We start from the raw sequence: 17,737 nt of genomic DNA on the forward strand, positions 1-17,737 counted from the left end.
AGCGAGAGTCTGAAGCCCTGATTCTGAGGTGCATGCAAGCATAGGAAAGTGTTCTTTCATGCAAGAACACTTTCCTTAAAGGCACCATACTCATAAGTCCTGGCCCTTTCCTCCATTATTGTGGCATTCTTCAGCACGGGAATGGTCCTGGAACCTTTTGGCAGCGAAAACATTAAGCTTCCCCTTTAAATTTTGCATAAGGTGCCGGGGTGCGACCCTGTGCATAGGCACGCCCACTAGCCCTGCACTCCGGTTCCTCACCTCAGTTACTTTTTCTATTGTGAAGGGAACTGACCTGGCAGCTTGTGCGGCCACATTTTTTTAGTACTTAACGTGCTTCCCCCTATTTTATTTTTCTATTTCTTCACCACCCTTGGGTATCTCGCCCCCCCGGCGCATGACTGTCGAAGGAGGCTTCACTAGGTGTGCCTTGTGCGACTGTTCCTTCCCGGGGTCGGATACCCATGCACTTTGCTTACTTAGAGTGCCTAACGAACACCATTGGGACGCATGCAGAGCGTGCAGCGCCGTTGCTCCCGGATCGTTGAAGAATCGCTTATCCCACTGGAGAGAGATCTTCAATACGTCGCCTCCGGGTCATCTGAAGGACTTTGTGTCAAAAAAGTAATTGTGCCACGAGAAGGTAAGCCGGAGAACAAAAAAGGGCTCCGACCACAGATGAATTTAAAGACACTCTCCTAATGTCGGAGTGTCCATATAATTCTATATGAAAACTTGAGGATAGTGCTTCAAATAGTAAGCCAAATATCCTTTACATGCATTATTAGGTCAACAAACGTGATAGAAGAAGGTACACATCCCTCATTCTTAATTTTCGTTCAATTCAATTTATTGATTTTTGATATTAACCAAGAAATAATGAGCCATTGCTGGCTAGTTACTCAACAGAAAAAAAAGAATATATCGAAATAAGTAAACATAAGTCCACTAGTTGAAAAGGCAATTTCACAATGGATACTCTCGCTGTTCAATATTCACACAGTGAGTGGGTTAGTATCATCTAGTGGTGTAAGAAAACATATTTGTGCATAGTAAACGGAAAAAAACAGGGTATTTTCAGTTTTAATAGCAAGTTGTTTAGTAGTTCTGTGACACAATGCGAATAAATATGCTGGCCAATTATTTGGTCCCCATGTGCTAACAAAGGCTAGATTGTAACTCTGTTTAAAGTTGGATGTCCAATGAGTACAGTTCCATAAATCAGGGAAACTTCAGTCATAGTAGAACCAAATTGGTGTACCCAAAACGATGCTTGTGAAGAATGCACAAAGACCAGGGGAAAATATGGGGAAAATCAAGGGGGAGTAAGCCCGATTTGTTAGTCCTGATACGGCCAGGTGTTCAAGTAGCCCAGCTATATAAGAGGGGACGAAACAATCAAATCAGGGTAACAATTAAATTGCAAAAGCAGAGGACCACAACCATAGGTCTACGCCAGGGGGAGGGGCCCCCTATCAAGTTGTAAAGGTCAAAAAAGGGGCACGTGAAGTGCTAGGCCTTGGGGCGTTTCGGCTGGAGAATAGAACGCCTTCGTCTGGGCCTGCGGTTTGGAAATCTCTGTGGAGGGGAGCCGCTGGACGTCGCCGCGGCGGGGAGGGGTCCTGTCCCACTCTAGGCACCTGGCATCCGTGTGCAGGGACAATTCGACTGACACATGGTGGGTACTCCTACAGGGGGGAGAAGGTGGTCCCTTGTGTGGTAGGAGGGGTCATCTCAAGGGATGGAACTCTTAGATGTAAGTCCTAATGGGTAGGTCCCCAAGCGGTTGACAATGTGCGGGAAAATAGACGTGCTGCAGACTGTAGCTTGCTGGCAGCACTTCAGATAGATCACAGTGGGCAGCTGTGTCGGGGTCGCTGGTTTCAGTCGTAGCGTAGCGCTCAGTTGCGGCCGGAGCTTTCCTGGTGCCGCGAGTGAGCTGTGGCCATGAATGCTAAGCCATCTCTTTATTAAGGCTCCCCAGCACAGTGATTCCTTTCTGGCGACACCGACTGGGAAGGGCCCTTCAGGCTCTAACATCGGGAGGACGGTAAAAGTTACCGGCAGGCGTGCCGAGGGGCCCAGAGGCCCTTCTGGGTCTTCCTCCTAGGGGCTATCCAGCTCTACTTCTGCACAGGCGTGCAAGGGGCTTTCGGGGGTCTATATCCAGACATAAGCCTGAGGCGTTGTCACACGCACTCCTGACTATCAGTGCCATCACTGAAGGCAGGGGGCCTTCCACAGCTGTCTCTGAGGTCGGTTCCTGGCCCAGCCGCACCGCTGAGGATGTGTCGCCTTCCAGAGTCTCTTCTTAGGTTAGTGCAAAACCATCAGTGTCCAGCCTCAAGCACCGTTTAGTAGTGCCAGCGGAGGACCCAGCAGCGGATGACAGGCTAGGGCGCATTGCTCCTCAAGACGTGGGATTGATTCACAAAATGACGAACAAGCATGTGGCAAAGCCAAGGGGGCTGGAAGCAGGCTCGGAGATAAGCCGCGTAAACACCTTCTCCGTCTGAGTGGGCCACACAGGGGAGCAGCATTCCTTTCTCCCCGGGAAGTGGCAGTGGCCGGCGGGCGACGAGGGACTGGTAACCCCAGAGGTACATCTGTGCCAGTTAGCGTATGGGATACCCTTCTCCGATCCCAAGAAGCAATGAGCTGGCCAGAGGGCCCAGTGCTTCAGAGAGCCGGGTACCTCCTCCTCTCCCTCTTCCCAATCAAATTGCCACATCATATCTTGCGAGGAGCGTTTCTTCGAACAATTCCTAAACCTAATGAGGTTGCAGCAAAAGGTGGGGTACATGAAGGATCTTATAAAGGATGTTATCCTACAAATGTTGCCCCCTCAGCCGCCGCCCCTCGGACCTTCACTGCAGCATCCTTGGATTCTGGTCCCTCAGTTTACAGCAGTCCTGTCTTCCCTCTCCGTGCAGGCCCTGCTGTACCCTCCTCCACCATCACCCTCTAACACCCTCCTTTTCCACCTCCTTTGTCTCCTCAGCAGATCCCTCAGCTTCCGACTACGGCCCCACAGGGCATTGATCTACAGGGTTGGTCACTCAGGGTGCTCAACCTGGCACCATGGGTTCTCCCTGCCAGGCACAGGACGATACAGATGACAACGCTGAGAAGCACGAGTCGTCGGCCTCGGTCAAGGTGTTTCATGACCGGCTCCAGGGACTGGCCGAGTTTCTGGGGGTTTTGCACAAGAACAGGTGCAGCAGGAACCAGGGGTGCTGGCGAAGGTTCTAGTCATCTGATCGGCCAGCAGATCAGAAATCCCTCTCCATGAGGATGTCCTCACCCTAGCAAAGAAGGTCTGGGAAAAGCCGTGGGCCAATTCCCAACTTAACAAACAGCTGGACAGCTGCTTCAGACAACTGAAGAGCAATGAGGCACTGCTTGTGGCGCATCCTCAGCCGCATTCCTCTGTAGTGGTTGCGGCCTCCATTTATTCCAAACCTCCTGGCTCCTCTGTGGCTCCTTCCGCAACCATGTGTTTGTCTAAAGCAGACAAGCTGATGGAGTCCTTCGGCAGCAGGTTATACTTCAACGCAGGCTTCACCTGAGGCACCCGACGCTCTGCTCTCCGCGGCAAACCAAAAGCTGTGGACAGAGATTGCCTATTTACTCTCAGACGTACCTCTTGATAGGCAAGCAGCGTTCAAAGCAGTCCACAGTCTCCCACATAGGTACTGCCAGAAGGGGCATGCACGTGGGGGTGGATATGCTTAGGACCACTTGAATGCACGCAATCAGGTTCTCATCAGATGTCCTGGAGCAGATCCTCCACCTCCCCTTCGAAGGTTCAGATCTGTTCCACTCGTCTATGGGCGACGAGTTGACTAAGAAAAAAACACCCACTCAAAGGGCCAAGGCTCTAGCTATTCGAACCAAACCTACTCAAAAGCCCTTCTCTCAAGGTCAGGGCAGGTCTGACCACAAGCCGAGCGCTTTCAGTGGATTCAAGGGTTTCCATGATAGGAAGATCCGCCAACTGGACAGATTTCCCAGTTTCCACAGGAGGAAGCAGCAGCACACCACAATGGGCTGTTTTCACTCCCCCTGATTCACACCAGCGTCTGACAGCAAAAAAACAATGATGTTCACGTCAGGAACCACAGCACTCCTGTTGGGGGTTGGTTGGTTCTGTTTGTAAACAGCTGTGAGCATCTTTTCTCAATCCCTGGATCCTCTCTGTGGTTTCAACAGTATTCAGCCTTCCTCTTCCCCCCCCCCCTGCCCTTGCTCTGCACCTATATTGGAAATCGGTTCTCCCGCCTTGATGAGTGAGATCTTGCAACTGTGGAACCTGCAAGCGGTTCAACCAGTGCCTCCTCTGGACAGGGGCTTTGGGCATTATTCCAGAACTTTTTAGGTACCCAAGAACAACCTGAGGGCCTGTGGATAGTTCTGGATCTGTCTTTCCTTAATCTCTCTCTACCCCCTCAAATGCTTAAAAACGATTACACTTGCTCAGATAGCAGATTCACAGGAAACTGGATTTATTCCTTGGACCTAAAAGATGTGTATCTGCATGTTCACATCTTCCAGCTGTACAGGACATTTCTGCATTTTACGATCATGACACACCATTTCCAATACAAGGTGCTACCGTTTGGCCTTGACTCTGCCCCTGCATGTTCACCAAGCTTATGAACGTGGTGGCGGGCCTCCTGCGAGCAGAAGGCCATCATCTGTATCCATATCTGGACGACTGGCTATTGAGATCCAGCTCACCGGAGGGGGGGGCCTTCACTCTTGCCAGAGGCTAGCAGATGTACTGTACCAGTTGGGTTTCTCTCTCAACCAGAAGAATTCCCAACTATGCCCATCGCAGTCCGTCTTTTTTCTGGGGGTCAGGTGAGCTACAGTAGCTCAAAGAGTCTTCCCTACTCCCGAAAGGTTGAAGTCTCTTCAAAAAGTGGTGCGCCATTTCCTTCACAACGCCTCAACTTCAGCGTGGTGGTTTCAGCAATTGCTGGGGCTCATGGCCTCATGTGAACTGACATTCCAGCACGCCAGACTCAAAATGAGATGCATTCACCTTCATATGGTGTCTTCCTGTGACCAGGAAACTGGATCGCAGTCGTACAGACTTTTCTTTCCACCTACACTTCACCCGGACTGGGATTGGTGGCTTCTCCACAGCAGTGTTTCGATGCGTGCTCCATTCGCTCCTCTGGAGCCCTCACTTGTCTAGTGATGACCAGACTTGTACCTACAAGGCTGGGGGGTGACCCTGGAAACTCATTCCATTCATGGCTCTTGGTCCAAGGCGGAGTCCAGTTCCCATATAAATCTGCTGGAACTCAGGGCTGTGGGCTTGGCTCTCAGAGCCTTTCTTCCCCCTAATCAGCGGCAAGGCGTCCTGACCAGAACCGACAATTCAACAACAATGTTCTATCTGAAAAAACAGAGTAGAACCAGATCGAGGGCGCTCTGCACTGAAGCAGTCACAATCTGAGAATGGGCTCTTCCTCGAGTGGTTTCGATCAGAGCTATACATCTTCCGGGGGACAGCAATGCGGAAGCAGATAGGTTGAACAAGTTGGGCTCCAACACTTACAAATGGGAGTTGATTAGGAGCTCTCTGACTCCTCTTCCACCCGTGGGGCAGCCCGGAGATCGACCTCTTTGCATCGCAGGACAATTTCAAGTGCCCCCTATTTGCTTTATCAGCGCGGCACAGCCTGGGCTCCTTGGGGGATGCTTTCCAGCTATGTTTGGACAACTGCAGATTTTACGGCGTCCCTCCCACTCTGTTACTCCAAAGGATCCTCTGCAAGTTCAGACCTTCTGTGGGCTGGAGGCTGCTACTGATAGCTCCTCAATGGCCGTCAAAGCTGTGATTTTCGGATTGCCTACAGCTCAGGTCGCAAGGCCGGTCCTCTGCCGATCCCTAGCAGGAGGGTTCCTTACACAGCAGCAGGAAGCGGTAAACCACCCGAATCTGGCAAACTAGCCCTCTCAGCATGGCTCCTGATCAGCTGAGGCTTAAGCTAGCTCAATTGTCGGCTAATAATTGGAACATTATACAAGAGGCTATGAAGCCATCCACTCACTCTCAATAAAAGAGTAAGCAGACCAGGTTCTGTCATTGGGCGTGGGAGAAGGGGGCGGATCCCCTCTCTTGCCCCTTGGACGATGTCCTCTCCTTCTAGGTCCACGTGACCCATTCCGGAGCCCAGGTTGACACTTGCTGCACTTACTTAGCGGCCTGAAAAAATTTGGGAGAGGGAGTTATTTTGTCAGCAAACTAAATGGTCAAGGCACACCTCAAGGGCTTTGTAAGCAGGATAATTATAGGGATGCACACCTGTGTTGGTAATAGATCTAAATTAATGTGTGCACTGAATTAGAAAACATTCAAAAGGATTCACAGGTACAGGGGAGAAAATGCAACTCTGGCACCAAAAACGACCAATACGAAAAAGAAAGTGTCCCAAATCAGTGGGAGGAAGTATAGAAAATACCTGCAAACTATAAAAAATAACACTCCTTAACTTTAATAAGATTTTACTGACTATATCGTCAGTATGAGGTGTGCAGGGGACACCTCAAGTGCTTGTCATGACTGTTTCCGCCGGTGCACAGGTGTCACACCACCGCTTTCTCTGCGGCTCCGCGCTCCCCTTCCATGGAGAGTCTGGTGGCGTCTCTAGGACCTCCTTCCCCGGGGTCCGTTGTGGCTTGGTCCTATTTCCTGGTCCCAATTCCTGTGTGCCGCTATCTTGCAACATTTGCTCATGCGCGGGAGACCAGCAGCCGTTTTCTGCGCATGCGTGGTCTACGGGGCTTGTTGTGGTTGCCATGGTGCCTTCAGGGAAGCTACAGAGCCTCGCTCTGATAAACTGTGCATATAAAGGAAACAAACGCTGCCAACTATGTGTCGCAAATTTCCCTGTCTTGCGGGATTGACGCTTCTCGTTTCCTTGCTTCCTGTTCCGGTGTAGACCTGCCAGTGTCTCTTGTCCTTGAGGTGCCTGGTCTGCTCCTTCCAGCCTGCCTCTGTGTGCTTACCTCCTTGGACCCATCTTCCCTTGGGTCGTGTTTTCTTACCTTGTACTTCCTTTATTTCCTGAAACCTTTCTGTGTCACTCTACCTCTTCCATTCTTGGGCTCCTACGTCAGTGCTTGCACTGATCTGGCACCACTATAATACTGTGGGAAGTCCTTCCTGTGGTGCTGGAAGAGGGTTTCTGGCTGAGTCCAGTTCTCAGACAAAGGGCTGGGCGTGGACTTCCAGACCATACCGCGTCTAGAAAGTTGAGCACCGGAGTCGAGGGTAACCTGGATTCCATAAAAACAAGGCATTCAGGTACGCAGGTGTGCCAGGGGCGTGGGGGGAGGTGCACCTTGACAACAGGTCCCATCCCTTCTGGGACCTGAACGTGTTACTATCAGCTCTTCAGCAGAAACTGTTCGAGCCACTGGCTTCAGTGGATCTTAAATGGGTAACTCTGAAGACGGACCTGCTGGTGGCACTCACCTCAGCATGTAGGATCCGTGAGCTGCAGGCCCTGTCGTCATGTGAGCCTTTTATTGTTTTTCACAATTCATTAGGTCGCACCAAAAGTCTTGCCAAAGGTGGTCTCCCCCTTTCATCTGATTCAAGAAATTAGCTTGCCATTCTTCTTCCCTAATCCTCAATCAGATGCAGAATGGTCTCTGTATTCCTTGGATCTATGGAGGGTGCTCAAGTTCTACCGCTTCTGGATAAAATAGCTCAGGAGGACAGAGGTGCTGTTTCTCACGTTTGGTGGCTCTGCCCCCGGTGTTCAGGCGTCCAAAGCTTCCATCGCTCGGTGGATGGTTCTGGCCATTTCAGAAGCTTATACGGCCAAGGGCAAAATTATGCCTCCCGGAATCCATGCGCATGCAGTGAGGACCAATACTACGGCTGCAGCTCTTCAGAGACACGCCTCATGGGAGGCTATCAGCAAGGTAGTGACTTGGGCCACGCCCTCCGCTTTCTGTAGGCACTACTCCTTGGACACCAGTTCCAGGAGGGACCCAGAGTTTGGCCAGGCAGTTCTCAGGAACCTATTTGCATCTAGTTAGGCTATAATTCGCCAGCCAGTTCAGTGGTTTCAGTGAAATCACCTACAAGGATAGAGGAAAGGGGACGGGACATATGAGTAATAAACCTTACTCACTGTTGTGACTAGAGTACTCATAGTCCTAAGTCCCCTTTCCTCCATATGTCCCACCCACCATCCCCCGCTAGTACGCCAGGGGCTTACATTTGAGTACAGCCAGGTTTACAGGCGTACAATGTGTCAAAAGGGGACTGAGGTGAGGCACCCGAGAGCGGGGCTAATTCCTACGCTCCGTGCAACGCCCCTGCGCACTATACAAAATTTAAAGGGGAAGCTCAATTTTTTCGCTGCCAAAAGGTTCCGGTACCGTCCCTGTGCTGTGGGACACCCATAAGTATGGAGAAAAGGGACTTGGGACTATGAGTACTATAGACACTAGGGTGAGTAACATTTATGATCCTGTTAAAGTGGTACTGTGTGGCCAGGCATCAAAGCCACCACTTTTGCATGTACCTGATTTGCTACTTCACAACCACAAGGAATGCAGAGCAGGCACTTGGAGGGGATTCTCACTGGTTTTGCATGTAAAAAAAGGAAATAAACAACAACATCTCTGAGGTGTTATCCTCGGTCTAAAAATAGCATTTCCCAAAGTACAGCACCACTTTTTAAATTGATGAAAGCTTAAGAACACTTTCACAAATTAGAAAAGTGGCTGTCTATATAGAAATGCTCATACTGCCATTTAGCCACATGTTTCTCCCACAAGAGATTTTAGCGGCTTGTGTTGCAGGAAAGCATGGCATTTGCCCTTCAATACTTCCTCCCACCTCAGAATGATGGTATTGGAAACTGGAGAGGACAATGTTGGCTTTCCACACTACTTTTAGAACAAGCTCAGGGCACGATTCTGAGGTGCATGCAAAAATAGAAAATTGTTCCTCCATTAAGGATGAAAACATTCTACAAAAGCACCATATTTTGTGAAAGTGAAAAAGTGATTGCCTGGCCTCAAAGCCTCTTAGCATGTGCCTGATTTTATGGCTTGACAACAGCCCTTGCAACCATCAGGAATGCAGGGCAGGCACTGTGATGGGAGTCTTCTTCCAAAAGCCCTGGTTTTGCATATAGAAAAAAGGAGTTAAATAGCATTTCCTAGACTGCAGCATCCCTTTTCTAGTTCACTGAAATCTTAAGAAAACTTTCTTAAATTAGAAAAGTGGCAGTCTTTTAAGAAATGCTTGCTATGTAACAAGTGCACATGTTTCTGTCGGTTTATAGTGGCTATTTAGAATGTCACTTTTTCGAATGCCATTTTGTCGAAGCAAAAATGGCGGAAATATTTTTTGGGGAATGTTTTGTTTTTGTTTTTTTTTGTAATGGGGGGGTTCCCCCCCAACTCCCCGTTTTTGATTTTTTATTTACACTTTTTTTTACTAGCTAAACGTAAAATAAAAAAAAAGACGTTCCAAATTTTCTTTTTCAAACGGAATCGTTATAGTCTGCATAATAGAGAGGCGGGTAGATATGGGCTTTTGGAGCGGTTGCTGATTGAAAGATTGCAAATGTTGAGCAGACCTTTGAGTGGTAGACCTCAGATTTGTGAGATTTTTGCTACGTCTCCTAGGACAGTTTCTACATATGTTAGGTTGATGCGGACTGTATGAGGAGTTCCTGGGGTCAGTTGCGAATGAATTGGGTGTCTGAATTGGAAACTGATCTTTCTGATGGCTTGTGGGATAATAGCTGGAGGGCTTCGGTGAGGGCCAAGGTTGATTTAAATCTGAGGTATATTCACCAACGTCTTTTAGGCCGTATTTATTGGACACCACTGAAAATGAAGGAGAGAGGCTTGGCTGATGTAGATCTGTGCTGGGGGTGTGGGGGCTCGAGAGGGACCTATCTACATATGCTCTGGGAGTGTAGTAGAGTGCTGGACTTTTGGAGAGAAGTTTTGGATTGCATTGATATGGTAACTAGTATGACACTGCCTCGTACTTTTCTGTCAGTGATTTTCCTTTCAATTGATAGTCGAAGTGTGGAGATGTGGGATTGTTCGGAATGGATTGATAGAGCATTGTTAATGGCCATAAAACAAATAATGAAGGTGTGGAAATCCAGGAAGAAGCCACATTGCGAGAACTGGGTGTCGGATATGCGGACGCTCTCTTGGTATGAGAAGACTCAGGCAGTTCGACAACATCGGGAAACTGAGTACGAGGAGAGATGGGGGCCATTCAGGGATTTATTTGGATGAGGTGTAGGGTTTGGTTTATTTTGTGGATATTGCGGTTGGGGATTGGTAGATTGGTAGGGGTGTATGTTTTGTCCTTTTTTTTTGTGTTTTGTGTTATCACGTCTTGCCATGAGATAGGAGGGTGGGGATGTTTTCGGATTTCGTTTTGAATAGCTGTTACTTTAGTAGTAATTTGCATTTTGTTGCACTGATGTATATGGAGTAATCTTTTGCTCGTTCCCATTCTGTTGTTACTCAGTTGTATTATGTTTTGTATAATTATTAAATAAAGTTGATAAAAAAATGTAAAAAAAAATCTTTTTCAGCAATTATTTTTTCGACAAAATGGCATTCGAAAAAAAGTTTTTGACAATTTAAATGAATATCGTTTCTGTCACAAGGATAGATTTTAGCAGCATCTGCTGCTGGAAAGCTCGCCCCACCAATTCTTCAACCTACCTCAGAATGGTGGTGCTTGAAACTGGAGGGGAGAATGTCAGTTTCAAATGGATTGTGTCCTCCCACGTATTCCTCATCTTAGAAATCTCCAATATTCAGCTTCAGCTGCTTTGGAATTTTTTTTCAGCAGGGGCTGTGCGGCGATACGGTCGACTGGATGTCCCTCGAGGGCCTCTGTCTCGGGGATGATGTCACCGAAGGTATATATAGCACATGCAGCACCCTTTTTTCCGAGTAAGCTTTCGCTCTGTAAACTACAGAGCGCGTCATATATTTCTTTCAAAATTGTCAACAATGTCTTCATCTTTGGCTCTGAAAACCCTGAAGACCGGGTTTAAAAAATGCCAAGACTGCTATGCAAAAATGTCACTGGGTGTGCTTGTGGTGTCTTGCTGTGGAGCACAAGACCTCGACCTGTCAGAAATGTCAGTCGATGACCGAAAAAGCTCTGAAGGAGCGTAAAGGGAAATTGGCGTTAGCTAGAATCCCGGAAAAATCCCCTACGACTACTCTGTCGAAAAAATATTCCTCCGACGAAGCGAGAGACGACTCTCCTTGATGGAAGAAGACTAAAAGGTCTGGGTCATGGAGTGGCTCCCACGACTCTCCCACGACTCCTCATTGTCGTGTAGGAAATCGAAGAAAAGGCATCATAAATCACCTACTTCATCTTCCTTGTCCGACCCCTCAACAGAGAGGACTATATCTTGCCCCACTAAGGCCTCCACTCCAGCTGAATGGGAATCATTCAGGTAGGAAATATTAACAATTTTTGAGAGCAGAAACCCTTGAAGCAAGTAGGTCATGCTCCTATCGCACCTTCTGAAGCTGGTAAGGAAAGGGCTCGAGCCAAATCCTGCCCGCCTCGAGCCCTGTTCTTGCGTGCTGGAACGAGGAGTCTTGCCGTATTCGCAGGACTGTCTTGGGTCTAGAAAGCTGTTCGGGAAAAAGCCGGAGGTTGGCTTGTTCGTTCAATCAGCACCCCGCGCGGTAGCTGTCAGACGTGGCAGGGAGCTCGAAGTGAAATGGTCGAGGCGCGGTATCTATAGTGAAGGAAGCTACCCAAGACAGTCCTGCGAATACTGGAAGACTCCTCGTTCCAGCAAGCAAGAACAGTGAGCTGTTCGTCCTTTCCACTGGAGAGTGAACTATATCCACTGATGCCGTACGGCCGATACGTCTAGACCTTTTTTCCTGGTTCTACTAAGGTCTCCCTACTCAATACCCAGATATCTGCCCCTTTGGAATGCCGAGGTGGACCCCTGAGCATGCCCCCGGTTGATGCATCATATGTGACTCTGGACATACGCGTGTGTAGTCACACATTGTGCTTTCTCCTGCCTCTGCAACAGGAGCCAGCAGCTCGTCTTTTTCGCCCTGAGGAAGGCTACATATAGATGCCACCAACTATTGGCATAGCCGAAACATGTTTTCCGGTGCACGACAACTTCACGGGTGGAATTTATTTCCTTAATACCCTCCAGAGTAGCACTGGACACTCCTTCTTAAAAGATTTGGTATCCTTACACGTTGGCACTCAACAAATTTGAAGACCTGTTCAAATAGCTAACAGGTCCACAGTCCTGTAAATGACTACAGCCCCGTATGCTTTACATAGAGCAATATCCTGACTCCTTTTTTGCCCAACAGGATTTGTTCAACTTACTCTCTAAACACAAGTCTGTTACTGTGTAGATGGCTGTAACTATTACTTCAGTTTGACTATCTTTTCTTACTACTTGCAATTTTGTTTTGATCCAAGAATCTAATTATGTAAATATATATGTATTCTTTGTTTGCAAATATCTGTAACTTTTTTGTATGTTTTTTGAACTTTTTGTCACATGTCTTTGGTTGTTACATTGATGTTCTTATTAATCTTTTCTTAATTTAAATATACTAGAACTGCAAAGCTACCAGAGGGCACCTGTATTTTGTTGTTTTCTCTAGTGACCTATATGGCACTGATTCAAATCCTTTTTCAAGAAGTTTATTACTTTCTCTGTGAATTTATGACAATGAAATTAATATTGGTTTCTATGTGGATTTCCCTCCTTTTTGTTAACAGTATCTTACCCCCCTATCCACATTAGCACCAGGGGTATCCCTATTTTTGTACTCACATACCAGATATCCTGGACAAAGGTTCTCAAAGGGATCCTATCTTACCTTTTCAAGTCACTCTACAAAAGAGAGTAAGTGCAAATTGGGAAGCACCGGAATCAAGTCTGTCAGTCAATAATAATTTGACAAAAAATATATAGGCCATCAAGTAGTGACCCCAGCTACTTGTCTAAACATCCTACCTCAGAAAGCCTGGTGGTGCAAGCAGCAACTGCTACCTTCACGCAGGATGCCTATGTGACCATGCCACCAGATCGGGATAAGCGTATAGACGCCTGGTCAAGGAAAGTCTTTTCTGCTGGGAGCATGGCTCTCAAATCAGCCAACTCTACTTGTGCCTTTGTGAAATTGACCTACACCCTATGGGACTGTGCATCCATGGTGGCTGAACATATTACCGAAGGGGAAGAAAGAGACGGCGGATATTGAAGATATCAAAGATGAGGAATGCAAGGGAGGACCAACCAGTCGAAAGAACTTTACCTGGGGTAAGTAACTTGTTCTTTCTTCACTACTTTTATCACACGCTAAGAATCGGGCCCTCAGTTAGTGTGCGCTAGTCAGGGAGCACTAGAGGCCCAGAGCAGTAATAGTCCTGTGCTGATACTCAGGCCTGCATCAGCGATCCACGCTGCATCCTTCTCGTCACCTTTCCTTCAAGACCTGGTATGCATTGTTCCAGCATGCATGGCCGGTTTTTTTTCTGGAACTTCATTTACATTTTTCATTTTTATTTTCTTTCTCGCAATTGTTTGTAACAGTTCAATGGGGAGCACCTAGGGAGCATGGCTTTTTGCCTGGTATGCGCTCAGTACTGAACCAAAGATCGCCTACAAGCAGCCCTTTGGGAATTATCAGTGAGCTAATTCGGGTGTGCGCGTGCTCGTAAGTCAATCAGCTGTTTTCTCTGGTAGTTAGCCTCTTGTGTTATAGTAGGATTGCCCGATTGGAATGGTCTCTGAAAGATCTTGAATGGGCCATCTCAAGATCATCTCACTCTAAAGCTGCGGGCCCTGACAGCCTTCCTCCCTGTCTTTATAAAGCTGATCCTGAGTTTTGGGCAGGAATATTGAAAATCAAATTTGACTCTATTGTCAATACAGGTTTGATATCGCCCACATGGACTACTGCGAATATTTTCCCTATTTTCAAAAAGGGCGATCCCACCCTACCGCAGAATTACAGACCTATTTCCCTGATTGATATGGACGCGAAATTGTTCGCCATCCTCCTCCTCTATGACCTTGAAAAAGTCATAGAGGAAAGGGACTTGTATTCGAAATATCAAATAGGATTCAGGAAGGGAATGAGTACGTCGTTGAATGCTGCCATCATGGCCTATATGATAGACGGCACAAGAGGAAAGAACTCGCAATCTGTCTACATAGCGATGATAGATATGACGTCAGCATTCAACAACGTGGTCCGTAATCTCTTATGGAACAAAATGAGAACTATGGGTATTCCTTTGGTGTTGCTTTACTGGTTCATTAAACTCTACTCCAACACCTCCTATAAAATTAAAATCTCTGCTGATGGTATGACTACTGAACCAATAAGCACATTCATTGGGCTTAAGCAGGGTTGCAATCTTGCAGCAATATTCTTTAACTTATATCTCTCAGACCTTGATAAAGAATGGGAACATCGAAATCTGTTCTCGGTTAAAGTTGGTTCTATGCGCCTGAAATGGATTGTGTTTGCAGACGACATTATTATTGTTGACCCCAGTCCAGCGGGACTGCAAATGAAGCTTGCACTTTTTGAGGAATTTGCAGTCGCCCATAACCTGACCCCTAATCCCTCCAAAAACTGCTATTCTGAAATTTGGCACCAAACAGAACAGCAAGGGTTAGCATTGGGAGATTATGAAAACACAGATCCCTAGTTCGGCTAGTGCAATCTATTTGGGCTATAATCTCTCACCTCAAAATTCAATCAATGCTTGGACAGACCTAATTAAAAATAAGACTCACCCTCTGCTGTCCCAACTAAAAATTATTTACTCAAAATTTTGTAAATTTTCATTAATTCCAGTGATTGATTTTTTAACACTTAAAATAGAAAGCGTCATCTTATATTCCCTTGATATATGTTTGTGTGACATGAGTTCAGCTTTAGATAGTATTCAGGGATCATTGATAAAAAGTGCAATGCATTTACCAATGTCGGTTCCAAATGCAGTGATTCGTCAAGAGCTTGGCCTTGTGGCATTATCTGGATGCTGGCAATGGCGACAATTATGTCGCTATGAAAAAATCAATTTTCCACCAAAAAACTCACTTTATGAAGATCTGCAAAAAATGTTAGGTCCCACTAATTTGACTTATTTTTCTCAATATCAATCTAAAATGGAACACCTATTAAACACCTTATGCATATCAATTGAAGATGTTCATCAGCGTCCAGGGTATGCCAAAAGGAAGCTTTTATTATTATTTTTTTTTTTAACTACTTTTCTTTATTGGCAAGAAGTAGTTACTGGCACATTACACATTACATCAACAGCTCACATTACATATTTCAAGGGTCAGATACCAAGGCAAAGGTTCTACAGAAATCACACAGATCAACAGGAACAGGGTAATTACAACAAGGACCCTTACATTTCACCTTGCACAGTCGTCTGCTCGGGTGATGGGGGAGAGGATAGAAGTTCTAAGTCCGCTCTGCTGTTCAGATAGCTACAAAACACTGTCCACACATTTTTGGGGCGAGCATTCACAGGCAGCGTGTTGATATAGTCCTCTTCACACATTTGTGTCCAGGCAAGGGCCCTTAACCACATCTCCAGTGAAGGGGGGGGGAACGTCGCTTCCAGCACTGCAGAATGCACTTCTTAGCCACCATCGCCCCCACATTCAGGAATTTAGCGACACGCCTTGCCTCGGTCCCCTCCCACAGCCCGAAAAATAGAGCCAGGGGGTCAGGGACGATCTGGAACCCCACCATCTCAGAAAGGGCCCAAGCACTGCCTCCCAGAATGGCGCCAGCACCCCGCAAGACCAGAACATGTGGGCGTGGTCCGCATTAGTGGATCTGCACCTCTAGCATGGGTGGGGGAGATCCCGTGCAAATTTCCCGACCACATGAGGAGTGTAGTACAGGCGATTAAGCAGCTTGTATTGTACACATCTAAATCTAGAGTTGAGGGAAACCCTGCGAGTGTGTACGCACATATTTGCCCACATACCATCAGTAATGTCCAACCCCAACTCCCGGCTCCAAGCACCCCGGATCGTGTGGGGAGGTTCTACAGCCCGTGCCATCAACATTTTATACGGGGGGCGGACACTATGCCCCTGCCCCCTGCGGAATTAGCAATGTACAGATCTCGGAGGACTCAGGGGGTTCGTCCGGGAAAGAAGGCCACATGTCTCGAACTGCCTCTCTGAGTCTAAAGTATTGGAGCAACTCAAGTGAGGACTTGGAGTGCCCTGGCCTCCACGTCCGCGTGGTTTTGAATTTCCCATCAGGGAATAAGTCGGCAAAAGAATGATATCCCAGGTCTAGCCAGTGACGCATAAGGAGCTTATCCTGTGTGGGGGCTAGGCCCAGGAATGACCACAAGGGTAGCCATTTGTAGTATGGGGGGTTGTCAGACTCAGGTAGCAAACCCTGTCTCCACGCCCTGATAGTGGCGGCCACTGGGTCCGCCGGGGCATCCGAGTGGTACGAGTGGAAAAGGATCAGGGACATAATGTTTACCTCTCCAGTCACAAGGATCTCAAGCTTAACATGCGGGGGAGGGTCCTGGTTTTGGTACCAGTGTGTAGCGTGCTGAGCTTGTGCGGCTAACCAGTACAGGGCAATATCCAGTGCATTGAAGCCCCCTTTCTCATAGGGCAGTGTCATGTGCTGCCACTTCCTGCGCACGGCACCAGAATGCCATAGAAAGCGGGCACACCCCGCATGCAGGTCATCAAAGTATTATTTCCTTGGCCAGAGTGGGACGTTAGCAAATATGTAAAGGAGTTTTGGAACTATGACCATTTTGATTAGCGAAAGTCTCCCTGATGGTGAGAGGGGGAGGTAACACCACCTCTTCATTCTGGCCTCAGCATATTGTGCAGTAGCCTTGTAGTTATCGGTCAGTAAAGAGGATTTCGAGAGGGACACCTGGACCCCCAGGTACTTGATGCCCCCAGGAGCCCATTTGAGCGGGAATTCGCATGCAGGTTGGGGAGTTGCGGATGTGAGGGGGAAGATTTCTGACTTGGAATCATTTATGGTGCAGCCCGAGAATGTACCAATTTTGATTATTTCACGAATGATCGGGTCAAGATGGACATAAGTACATCGTCCGCATAGAGTGATATAATCTCGGGGGTATCCCATAGTTGTATCCCCTTGTGTGTGTGATTGTCCCTTACACTATCCGCCATGGGCTCAATAGCCATCGCAAACAGCGGAGGAGAGAAAGGGCATCCCTGACGTGTCCCTCTGTGGAGGGTGAATGAAGCTGACAGATGAGAGTTAACCAGGACTTTGGCCACAGGGTTGGTATATAGCAGTTTAATGTAGGACAGCATGCTCAGGCTGATTCCCATCTTCTCGAGCACTGCCCAAAGGTATTGCCATGAAACCATGTCAAACGCCTTCTGGGCATCTAGTGTCACAGCAAACGCGTTCGCATTGGGGTCAATTCTAGAAATTACGTTGAACAGTCACCAAATGTTTAGTGCAGTGGAGCGGGCGGGGACAAAACCACTTTGATCCGGGTGGATCAAATATTTCATGATGGGGAGGAACCTATTTTCTATGATCTTGGCGAATATTTTGGTGTCGGTGTTCATGAGATACAGAGGTCTGTAGGAGCCGCATTCCTCGAGAGGCTTACCCGGCTTGGGGTGCACAGTGATGACAGCCTCACGCA

At 47.6% G+C, this 17,737-nt stretch overlaps 1 protein-coding gene across 2 annotated transcripts in view; it reads left to right on the top strand.

Moving 5' to 3' along the window:
• Positions 1-17,737, top strand: part of NLK (nemo like kinase) — a 1,539,426-nt gene that overhangs the window by 616,028 nt on the left and 905,661 nt on the right. The window lies entirely within an intron of this gene.

Source organism: Ambystoma mexicanum, chromosome 9 (assembly GCF_040938575.1).
Source record: "Ambystoma mexicanum isolate Mex_15411 chromosome 9, UKY_AmexF1_1, whole genome shotgun sequence".
Classification (NCBI taxonomy): domain Eukaryota; kingdom Metazoa; phylum Chordata; class Amphibia; order Caudata; family Ambystomatidae; genus Ambystoma; species Ambystoma mexicanum.